The sequence below is a fragment of the Colobus angolensis genome, unplaced genomic scaffold, assembly GCF_000951035.1.
Source record: "Colobus angolensis palliatus isolate OR3802 unplaced genomic scaffold, Cang.pa_1.0 Scaffold344, whole genome shotgun sequence".
NCBI classification, from domain to species: domain Eukaryota; kingdom Metazoa; phylum Chordata; class Mammalia; order Primates; family Cercopithecidae; genus Colobus; species Colobus angolensis.
In genome coordinates, this window is record NW_012116755.1 from 910,306 (window position 1) to 922,209 (window position 11,904).

General features: G+C 45.6%; 1 pseudogene; it reads right to left on the reverse strand.

Annotated features, from left to right (window-relative positions):
* Window positions 1–656: 656 nt before the first annotated feature.
* Window positions 657–1,936, reverse strand: LOC105519340 (annotated as a pseudogene).
* Window positions 1,937–11,904: the final 9,968 nt, after the last annotated feature.

Consider the following 11,904-nt stretch of genomic DNA (forward strand, 5'->3'; position numbering starts at 1 on the left):
GCATCTAATATTCCTTTGAAATATGAAACAGACCCAGCCGTGGCCAATAGTAAATTTCTACCCCACACCCCGCAACAGAGTTGAAAAGTTCAGGCTCTCTGAGCATTGTGTTGCAGTGGCACTTCTCCAGAATTGGTACCTCCGCCGAGTTGGGGGAGTTTAAATGTACCAGTGAAAATAGCTTTTTCTCCTTCAAAGGAAAGAAAGAAAAATCACTCCTTAAAACCCAGACGGTCTGAAGATCTGGCTGTGAGGTCTTTCTTCCTGTCCCATCTCTTCAGACTTTTTTTTTTTTTTTTTTGGCAGTGGAGCAAGAGAGACCAAAACCTAACTTGAGTTACAAGAAACAAGACAGTGATGGCTATAAAGGGAGTGACCAGGAGCAACTGGGACACTTTACCTCCCACATCCAATGTTTGTGCTTCACATTAAAACAACAAAGATAACAAATCCACAAAATGCAACAGCTGGAATTACAAATTTCGTTCACCCAAGGGTGGTAGAAGGCAGGAAGGAAAGGTGGGAAGGTAAATGGCACAGGGAGAAAGACAAAATATTCAAATCCGTCCAGTCATAGGGACTGGCAAATGCTAGAAAAATAGCTGTAGAAAAAAGAAAAAGAAAAAAAAAAAAACACTAAAAAAACTGTGGTCCTTTCAACTCTCAGTGGTGTTAAAAATCCACACACTGGTGTTAGGAAGAGTCTGCCTTATGTGCACCAGAGATAAAAGATTCCAGTTCCTCAGAGAGGGGATATGCAGAGGGCCCTTGGCAGAATGAATCGTGCCTTCCCTGGCAGGGGGAGGTGAACTGGGAAAAAAGCTGCCACAGCCTCCTTCAAATCCCACCCATCCCCTCAATGGCAGGTGACTCAGGCCTGCAGTAGCCTTCAGTTTAGGTGGAGATATATGTGGTGAAGGGAACTTCTCTGCAGAGGTTGAGCTGCTCAAGGCAGACTGCAGGTGAGACTGTCTTGTGTAAGAATCTGTTGCTTAAGAAGACCACCAAGGAGGAGAGGTACAACTCGAAGAGGTATGTTTTGCTGGGGATCTTTGCCTTATTGCACTGATAATGAACAAAGGAAAGAGGATAGAGAAAAGACAGCCATGGATAATATATGATGACTGCATTGCTGTGAGAAAAGCCAAGGGCAAACCAAACCCAAAGTAGTAAAGCGAGTTCCTCTCTAAGTTAGACAACCGCTGGTACATTTCAATTCCTTTATTGAACCAACCATATTTGAAGCAGTAGAGTGAGTCAAGAAGAGAAAAACGCCGGAGAGTAACCAGCTGACCAACAAGATGGGTGGGAAAGAGACTCACAGACATTCCCTGAATGGGTGAAAGAGCCTGCAGCAAAAGAGTGGAGAGCATGTCAGCAGTTATTTTATGGATACTAGGGAATGGGAGAGGCTTCCTCCCTGATGCTTCAAATGCCAGGTCAGCTGTATCTTGGAACCAAATGGCATTCACAACTTTGCTAGGCATGAACAAGGGGAGCACCCAAAAAGCCCTGGAAATTTATATGAGGAAAAATTCCAGCCATGACCAAGCATCTCCACACAGTGATGGATCATAAGTAATTCACTCTGTTACTCACTGAAGCCCACAAATAAACACTCGATAAAGCAAGAATAGACTGAACCAGAGCACTCCACCATCCCAAATGCAACACTGGAAAATTCTACCAACACTTGCTGCTCATTCTCTTGCTCCCACTCTATATTCTGGGATATTCTCTGTGCCAGGACACTGCTTGCCCTTCGTCCACACTGCTCTTCTCTTTTGCTGGATTGGAGCATCTAGCTGGAGATGGTACAAATACCCCAGATGGAGTCTTTGACTCCCCTGGGAAGGTCCTGGAGAAAGGTTTTGACACTGTCAGCCATGTCTTCACTACCCAAACTATCAACTGTACAGAGGAGATAGAAGTGCCCCCAAATCTCTCTTCATGAAGGACCCCGCAGCTCTGCCACCACAGCTCCAGCCTGGCCCCTCACCCACCACCACAGGCCCAGTTGACTCCTCTGTGCCAAGCAGCCTGCTCCACCGGGGCGCTCCCAGGGTTGGGGTGCTCTGCCCACACTGGCCATGCCTGGGCTGCAGAGACGGGGAGATTTTTTTAAATGCAATTCTCTACCCCATTTCAAACTGATTAAATCAGAATCTTGTAGGCGGTGCTCAGGCACTGGCTTTTTGCAAAGCTCCCCAAGTGGTCCTTCCATGCATTAAAGTTGAGAAGCAGTGCTCTGAATTTGTTTTGACCCCATGGAAAGGTTTCCAACTGATTTCTTATGAAAAAGGTAGTAGAAGCCTCTTCTTTAGTTTGTACCTGTAAGGTTATAAGATTGGCCTCTGCCTGACTGGAGGGTGGGGCTGTACAAAAAACTGCTCCACCCCCAGTTATCTTTGGCCCTGAGGCTGGCCAGTGGTTCCACTGGTTTCAGCTTCCTTCTCCTCTGCCTTGGGATTTTAGAGCCCACAGCTTCCAGCATGACCTGCTAGTTGCTGTCAAGGAGATGACGTTAACCCCGTTATATGCCCTTTGCTTCTCAATCTCTCCTCCTTGGGACTATCGGGGATCCTAGAGATGGAGTAGAAATTGTAAATAAAAGTTTCCATCCAGACCAGTGCCTCTCAGACTTTAAGGTACATACAAATCACCTGGCAAGCCTGTTAAAAAGAAGATTCTAATACTGTGGGACTAGGGTAGGGCCTGAGAGCCTGCATTTCATCTTATTATTAGTATTATTATCTTTTTAAAATTTTATTTTTCATCCTCAATGTGTCACAACAAGCCTGTATTTCTAACAAGCTCCCAGGTAGTGGAGAGCTGTCAGTCTGAGGGCCACGCTTGGAGAAACGAGGGCCAAATCTCTTCTTTCCCCCATCGACATTAAAGATTGTTAAGAACAAGACAGGGCACAGTGGCTCACACCTATAATCCCAGCACTTTGGAAGGCCAACGTGGGTGGATCACTTGAGCTCAGGAGTTCAAGACCAGCCTGGGCAACATGGCAAAACCTCATCTCTACATAAAATACAAAAATTAGCCAGGCATAGGAGCACATGCCTGTAGTCCCAACTACTGGAGGGGCTAAGCTGGGAGGATCGCTTGGGCCCAGTAGGTCAAGGCTGCAGTGAGCTGCGATTGCACCACTGCACTCCAGCCTGGGCAACAGAGTGAGACCCTATCTCAAAAAAAAAAAAAAAAAGGATTGTTAGTGGGAACCAGGGGATGTGAAAGGACTGGACCCTATAAATGTAGCCCAGGGTAGAGAAAGAGTGGTGCTGCTTTCTTCTCAGTTGGTTAAGCATGGGTGACAGAGGCATAATTGGCAGTTCCAGCAGGAACTTCTGGTGAGATTTGATCTCCTGTGGATAGGTTTGCCTTGAGAACAAAGTGAGGGACATTGGGGATAGGAGGCCAGAAAAGAGGGTGTGAACCAGAGCAAGGAGAGGCTTTGGTGTCATGCTTCAGAGTTCTGAAGTTTCTTGTTTGTGACAGACAAATGCCAATGAGCTTAAAGCTTGGAGTGGGCAAGCTTTTTTTTTTCTGAGGCGGAGTTTCACTCTTGTCACCCAGGCTGGAGTGCAGTGGTGCAATCTCGGCTCACTGCAACCTCCACCTCCTGACCGAGTTCAAGCGATTCCCCTGTCTCAACCTCCCAAGTAGCTGGGATTACAGGCACCTGCCACCACGCCCGCCTAAGTTTTGTGTTTTTAGTAGAGATGGGGTTTCACCATGTTGACCAGGCTGGTCTCGAACTTCTAATCTCAGGCGATCTGCCCATCTCGGCCTCCCAAAGTGCTGGAATTACAGCTGTGAGCCATTGTGCCTGGCCCAAGCTATTTTTAAAAAGTTATTATTGTGCTGGGCTCCGTGGTGCCACTGTAGTCAGCTAGCACTCAGAGGCTACTCAGAGGCTGAGGCAGGAGGATCTCTTGAATTCAGGAGTCCGAAACCAGCCTGGGCAACATAGTAGGACCCTGTCTTCACAAAAAAAAATTTAAAGAAAAAGAAAAGCTCATATTATTGTATCCACAGTCAACTCTAAAAGCCTTTTTATTGCTAGCATTTAAGCAACTGCTTAATGGGAAAGTGAGAAAGAGCTATACCATCTTATATGTGATCAAAATGCTTTGTTCCTTCCAGCCAACATAACTCTTGAACCAGTTTTTATAGTGAGGAGACCAAATAACCTTTTGATAAAAAAGAAAGGAAAACCCCCAAAGCATTGGCAAGTCATTTCCAACTAGGCATTTCTGGTCACATTTCAAGCAGGCTCACCTAGAACTACCTCTAGGCAGCAGAGCAATTCTGATGTCTGCAGATACCTCAAGACCTTGACCTTTGTTCATTGCTCATCTATCCTGAGGCATCGGGAAATCCATACCACAGAGAACTTTATGTAGGTGAGGAGCATAAGAAAGCTCTCAGTCAAATTTCACTCCTAGGTCAGCATCAGAAACTCCACACTGGGGAGAACCTCCAGTGAGTGCAGGTAAGCCTTCTCCCTCCACTCCACCCCTGCTGCTCACCCAACAATGGAGTCGCTCAGAGGAGAAGGCTATACCTGTTCTGGTTATAGGAAGTCTTTAGAGTGGATTTCAGGCCTTAGAAAAGGTCAGAAATCATGCACTGGAGTGAAATTCTATGTGTGTAGTGAAGGTGGGAAAATGTTCATTCATTCTGAGTTCTGCTCTTGGTGCCCACCAGCAAATCCCCCTGGGGAGAAGCACTCAGTGCGGTGACTGTGGGAAAGCCTTCCTCTGGGTCAGAGGTCTCCTCTCACATCACAGAAGCCACAGTGGGGAGAAGCCTGCAGGGAGAGTGGCAAAGCCATGACCCACTGCTTCCTTAGGGTTTTTCCCAGTGTGGATTCCTTGTCAGGTTTCTGCTGCAGCTGAGGTTTTCCCACACACCCCACATTCACATGTTTCTCCCCAGTGTGGTCGCTGATGCAGGCACAGCCTCTGGTGCCCACTTCAGCCTTTCCCATAGTCAATGCCCCTCAAAGGGCTTCTCCAGCCCTGCCCTGAGTTGCACCATGAGGCCCCTTGCCCTATTGAACACTCCCTGATGTAGACTCTTCGATGGGCAGCAAGGGCTGAGCTCCAGGTTGAAACTTTCCCATGCTCATTACATACATAGGATTTTTTTTCAGTATGCACTTGCTGATGTTGCCTAAGATTTGAAATCCGGCTGAAAGATTTTCCACAGCTGGGCAAATCTTTCCGGGGAGTCTAACCCCAGAATGTCTCCTTTGGTGGGCCATAAGGGATAGAGCTCAGAGTGAAGGCCTTCCCACACTCACATTGACAGAACCTTACCCCACTATGAATTCTCTCTCGATGATGAAAAGCTGGATGCAGAGGGAACTCTACCACATCCATCATATTTATGGCTTTCCGTTCTGTGGAAACCTTGTGATGTTTAATTAAGTTGGAGCTGGAACTGAATCTTTGTCCAAATCTCTTATATTTCTGGCCTCCCTAACTTGTGGAGGATTTTTGTTTTTCATCCTTAGTTGTTTTCATATGAGATTTCTTACTACTTATGTTCTTTCCTAAAGGATTTTCCCGTATCTTTTCTAAGTTGTTTTTCATTTCACAGGCTGCTCCAGATTCAAACATCTGTTTTTCCTCTGATATTAATCTAAGTGAATTTATCATCATATTCTGAACCAGAATCAACATCTTGCTCCGAGTTCTGTCCTAACGCTCTGCCAATAATAGAAAAGGCAAATACCAGAGACATACAGTAAAGTTACTGGAACACTAGTGGGACCCTTTGAGAGAGTAAGTCAGAGACCATTCTGAGACTCGGTGCAGAGAAGATGGAATGAATGGAATATGTCTTGAGAGCACACCAAGGAGATGGGGTTAGCAAACCAGCTACAAGGAATCAAACTCTTGGGTAGCAAACAAGGGAAGGCCAGCAGGTGATGAGGGAAAGCCAAGATAGGAACTCTCACAGTAGAGAACTGTACGGGGAGGAAAACTCTGTCTTATCTTTCTGATGAGAAAGCTTACTTTGACAACTGCCCTTCCCACCCCCTTTCTAAAGTTCCCCAGCAAAAGAGGGGCCGTTGCTAATTGGATGAGTCAGAGTCTGCGTCACCTGGCCAACCTTATTTAGTAGACATGATAAATGTTGGTTTTAAAGCTGGGACCCTTGTTGCCCTCTCTTTGTGTGACTTTGTTCTTCTACTATGGGACAGGGCAGAGGGTAAAAGGCTGAGATTTGTGTTGCAGCCTCCAGAGGGCAGTAGAAGTCTTACTTGAGTCTGATTGAAAAAGCAGGACAGCCTATACTGACCTTCATGGTTTCTTGGTATGATTAATGGCAGATCCTTTCATTCACTCATTTTTATTCTACAAAGTTTCCCAGTTTGGACAATAAAATATGGTCATCCGAGAGCCATGTCATCAAACTGATCTTCAGCAGAGGGCCTGAATTAGGGAAACAGGTGACAACTCAGTTAACGATGAGACACAGTTGGTAAGTTCTATTTCCTAACAGGCTACTGTTCTTTGCATGGATCTCCTTTGGGAATTCAGCATGGAAGAAGTGGGACTGGCAGAGCAGGAGTCAGTCTTCCTGGATCCTTGGTCAGAATATTTCATTTCTAATACAGGACAAGAGGGGTGATTCTCTGTTGGACTGGGAGGCCCAATAATTAAATTGGGGCAAGGGATGGAAATAAGAACATTCAAGGCCAGGCGTAGTGGCTCGTGCCTGTAATCCCAACACTTTGGGAGGTCAAGGCAGGTGGATCACCTGAACACAGGAAGAGTGTGTCTGAGACAAGCCTGGCTAACATGGTGAAACCCTGCCTCTACTAAAAATACAAAACTTAGCTATTCGGGAGGCTGAGGCAGGAGAATCACTTGAACCTGGGAGGCGGAGGTTGCAGTGAGCCTAGATCACACCACTGTACTCCAGCCTGGGAGGCAGAGTGAGACTCAGTCTCAGAAAAAAAAAATTCAAAAGGAACACAGTCTTTGAAAGAATGAGAAACAATGCTTTCAATGGGGAGTGGGTAGAGGCCATGAAGAGGGAGCTATCTCTCTGTGTCTTAAACCAGAACCCTCTGCATGTGAGGTGGGCCCAGAAAAGATGAAAGAGACTCTAGAAAGACTCAGTGTGCCTACGGATATAAGCCTACTAAGTCTCCCTGTTTCTGATTTTTCCACTCAATTTTTACTGCACCAAAGAGCAGACAAGGAGGAATATAGCAGAGAAAGCATGGGACATAAAACACACTAATATAGTCTTACAAAGTCCAAGTCTATCCTTAATCACAATGTATGCAAACATGTTATATTTCCTTATTAAAAGGAAGGAGGGAGACAGAGAAGAAGGGGGGAGACTTTTTACAAGAGACTTACCTATAATAAAACCAAACAATAGAAAAGGTTGAAAAGAAAGGAAGGGAAAAGGGTATACCAAGCAAGTTCTAACAACAAGAGAAAAAGCTGTGTAGAATTATTAATATGTGACAAAACAGGCTCTAAGGCTAAGCCTTTAATGGGCATAGAATGGAATATTTCATATTGATAAAAAATGAACAATCAATCCCTAAGTTGTTGAACAATATCCATGTCAGGAAACCTAGAAGTTACTCTTTTTTTTTTCCTTTCTTTTTTTTTTTTTTGAGTTGGAGTTTCACTCTTGTTGCCCGGGCTGGACTGCAATGGCACAATCTCAGCTCACTGCAATCTCCTCTGCCTCCAGAGTTCAAGCGATTCTCCTGCCTCAGCCTCCCAAGTAACTGGGATTACAGGCATGCACCACCATGCCTGGCAAATTTTGTATTTTTAGTAGCGATGAGGTTTCACCATGTTGGCCAGGCTGGTCTCAAACTCCTGACCTCAAGTGATCCACCTGCCTCGGCCTCCCGAAGTGCTGGGATTATAGGCCTGAACCACTATACCCAGTCTAGAAGTTGCTCTTAATTCTCCACCCTCTCACATCTAAAACATCAGCAAGTCCAGTTTATTTTTCTTCCAAAATACATTGTAAATCCACCCATTTCTTTCCATCTCCACAGCACCTCACCCCTGGTCCTGGCCACCATCTTTTCTCAAATGTACTCCTGCAATGCTGCCCTAATTGGTCTCCTGACACTGAAATTAATCTCCCCCCAGCAACTTCAAATTGGTTAACCTGGCCAACATGGTCTTCAGCAGGCAGGCCTCTGCCCAACTCTGACTGCACCTCTGACACTGTGACTGTCATCCAGGACAGTGGCCTCCCTCCTATCACCTGATCAGCCCAATCAGTTACGTCTTGAGCCTTCGCAGCAACTTTTCCCTCTCCAGATAATGCCCCTCTCTCACACCTCCAGGGGTATAGCAGTCCTTTAAAATTCAATTTTTAGTTTAAATGGCACCCTCTAAGAAAGGAGGGTGAAAATTTTCAATACTTGTTAATATAGGAGCATAAGAATCACTGTAATTGTCTTCCAACCTATTTGTTACCTTTATAAATAAACATCTGATGACATAGACTACTAACATTTATCTGTGAAATGTTGAATTATGATGAAAACAGAGAACTGAGAGGCTGGGCACGGTGGCTCATGCCTGTAATCCCAGCACTTTAGGAGACTGAGGCGGGAAGATTACTTGAGGCCAGAAGTTTGAGGCCAGCCTGGGCAACATAGTGAGACCCCTGTCTCTACAAAAAAAATACAAAAATCAGCTGGACCTGATGCACACGCCTATAGTCCTAGCTACTCAGAAAGCTGAGGAGGGAAGACCGCTTGAGCACAGGAGGTCAAGGATGCAGTGAGTGATGATCGCACCACTGTACTCCAGCCTGGGTGACAGAGTGAGACCCTGTCTCAGAGAAAGTGAGAGCAAATGGGGGTAGGGGGGAACACTAAGGATTCTCCTTCAAATAGTACAATTTATTTCTTTTTTGTTTTTTTGAGACGGAGTCTTGCTCTGTCGCCTACGCTGTAGTGCAGTGGTGCGATCTCGGCTCACTGCAATCTCCGCTTCCCGCGTTCAAGCAATTCTCCTGCCTCAGCCTCCCAAGTAGCTGGGATTACAGGTGTGAGCCACCACACCCGGCTAAATTTTTAGATGGCGCTTCTATCCTGGTGTATCCTGTTCGTGACTCTTTTTCAGAACCCTGGACAGTGCCTGGTGTACAGTAAATGTTCAATAACTATTGAATGATTTGTCATAAACTTACATGCACCCTGAACCTGTCAGCACAGCTTTAAAATATATAAGGCAAATTGGTCTACAAAAAGATATAGATGAGTGTGAGACCAACCCACACCCCTTAGAAACACACTAGGAAAACCCAAAACAACAAAGAACTGTTTAAATGAAAAAGTAGAATGAGTGCTTTTACCATCTGCATTTCTGAATTATTTTTTCACCATTAATATGTATTACTTTGATAAATGAGATTAAATTTTGCTTTATGTTCCCTTCTCAAATTGTAAAGTCTTTTAGTATGGTTCTACAGAGCTGATCAAACCTGTTCAGGGGTGTTAAGTGCACACCAAGATGAAAGGTGACAGAAAGGTGCATAACATTAGGATTATATTTAGGGTTATTCTTTTTTTTTTTTTTTTTGAAGGAGTCTTGCTCTGTCGCCCAGGCTGGAGTGTGCACTGGCATGATCTCGGCTCACTGTAACCTCCACCTCCCAGGTTCAAGTGATTCTCCTGCCTCGGCCTCCCAAGTAGCTGGGATTATAAGCTTGCACCATCATGCCCAGCTAATTTTTGTACTTTCAGTAGAGACAGGGTTTCACCAAGTTGGCCAGGCTGGTCTTGAACGCCTGACTTCAGGTGATCCACCAACCTTGGCCTCCCAAAGTGCTGGGATTGCCTGTGTGAGCCAGCACGCCCTGCCTGTTCAGGGTTATTCTAAAAATCATAACTTCTTGGACGTAAAAAAGTTCTATACATGGCTAGTAACCCCTTCTGCAGCTGAAACTCACTGCAAACCCCCTTCTGTCACCCAGAGTGACAAGGTTCTCTGAGGGGCAGGGTTCACTGGACAGCATGAGATGACATGCCAGGCTGAATTCTGTCCCTGCAGTGGAGGCTACTCTACAATAAAGTGACAGGAAGATCTGACTTCAATGCCCTGCAGAGCTCCATTTCTCCCACCATCTGGTTTTGTAAGGAAAAAAAGTGTCTGTGTGCTTCTACGTATTTTTTTTTTAGCACTCCTTAATTTAAATGTCTATAAAAAAAAGTCTAAAGCTTAACTGGTTATCTTTGAAATATAATTTCTTTTTATTTTATTCTTTTACTTATTTATCTTTTCTTTTTTTTTTTTTTGAGACGGAGTCTCGCTCTGTCGCCCAGGCTAGAGTGCAGTGGCCGGATCTCAGCTCACTGCAAGCTCCGCCTCCCGGGTTCACGCCATTCTCCTGCCTCAGCCTCCCGAGTAGCTGGGACTACAGGCGCCCACCACCTCGCCCGGCTAGTTTTTTGTATTTTTTAGTAGAGACGGGGTTTCACCGTGTTAGCCAGGATGGTCTCGATCTCCTGACCTCGTGATCCGCCCGTCTCGGCCTCCCAAAGTGCTGGGATTACAGGCTTGAGCCACCGCGCCCGGCCTTATCTTTTCTTATATTTCTACAATAATAAATCCAAATTAGGTGGCAAAGAAATGATATAAAAGAAGCATGGTAGCTGCCAAGTCAAATTCTCTGTATGAGCTAATGCCCACCCAAGGGGCAAGTTGAGGAAAGGAGGGTGCTGTTGACTTCTGGTCCATTTCTAATCTGTCCTGAGCATTGGTAAGGCCAGGGGCTGGACAGTGGGCTATTGGAGTGGACTCCAGTCTCAGGCCAATGTACTCAGTACTTCCATCAGGTGAGTAGGTGGCAACTGGCCCCTCCATCCACAGTAACTTTTGGGCAGCTACTCTGACCACTGTGGGAAAGACAGTTTCTGGGGTACCAGTTGAGTTGGTCTCCCCTCTGTGAGACACCCATGGGGAGCCGTGGGCGGCCTCTGCGGAGAAAAATCTCCTTATTGCCTTCATGTCTTTATGCCCTGGGAGCATAACCGTTCAGCGGCATTCCACAGGTTGCTCAAGGAGACAACACTCCCTTGAAGCAGTGGGGTATAATCAAACATCTTGGCTCCTCCTGAAACCTGCTCCCACCTGTTTCAGTCCTGATAAGTTAAAGATCTTAAGTAGTTTAGACACACGCCTTTGCTGAAGGAAATTCACAGAAACCACCACTGCTGTACATCTTATTGAATGACTCACGAGTTCTCCTTCACTGATTAATCCTTTTCCTTATCCCTTCCTACCCTTCCTATCTGCCCTAAGAACAAAGAGCTTGTAAACCAATAAATTAAGTGGAGCCTGAGAGCTCTGGGCTGCGAGCAAGCCTCAGACACTACCACTCCTGTCCCCTGGACCCGCCTTTTAAACACTTATTCTGTCTCTTTCTAACTCCTTTTTCTCCGCTGGACTCGGGGTACCCGCAAGGTGGTGTGGGGCTGGTTTCCCCAACAATCACTGTAACAAATAAGGCAACATAAATATGCTTTCTCATAACTTGTCATCTGCACTAGATTTAACAGCAGCACCAGTGATTCTGCAGTGCCCTCCAGGCACTGGAGCAGGCCAATATTAGGCATTTCTACAAACCCAAAACCTCATTTCCTTTGTTCCCTCTCTTGACTCCACCTAGGGGTGCTTCTGTTTGAGGACTCACAGGGGAGCCAAATAAAGAACATATTGGGCCCATATTTTAAAATTATTTTCTTTATGATGTTATTGCAAATCACAATCTTCCTGGGGATAATCCAAAATGTTCATTGCTTTTCTTTCTAGTGTGGGCAAACTAAATTTCTGTGATTGAGACCAGGACAAACTTGGTCTCAATAGATGTTCCCTTCCAATAGGC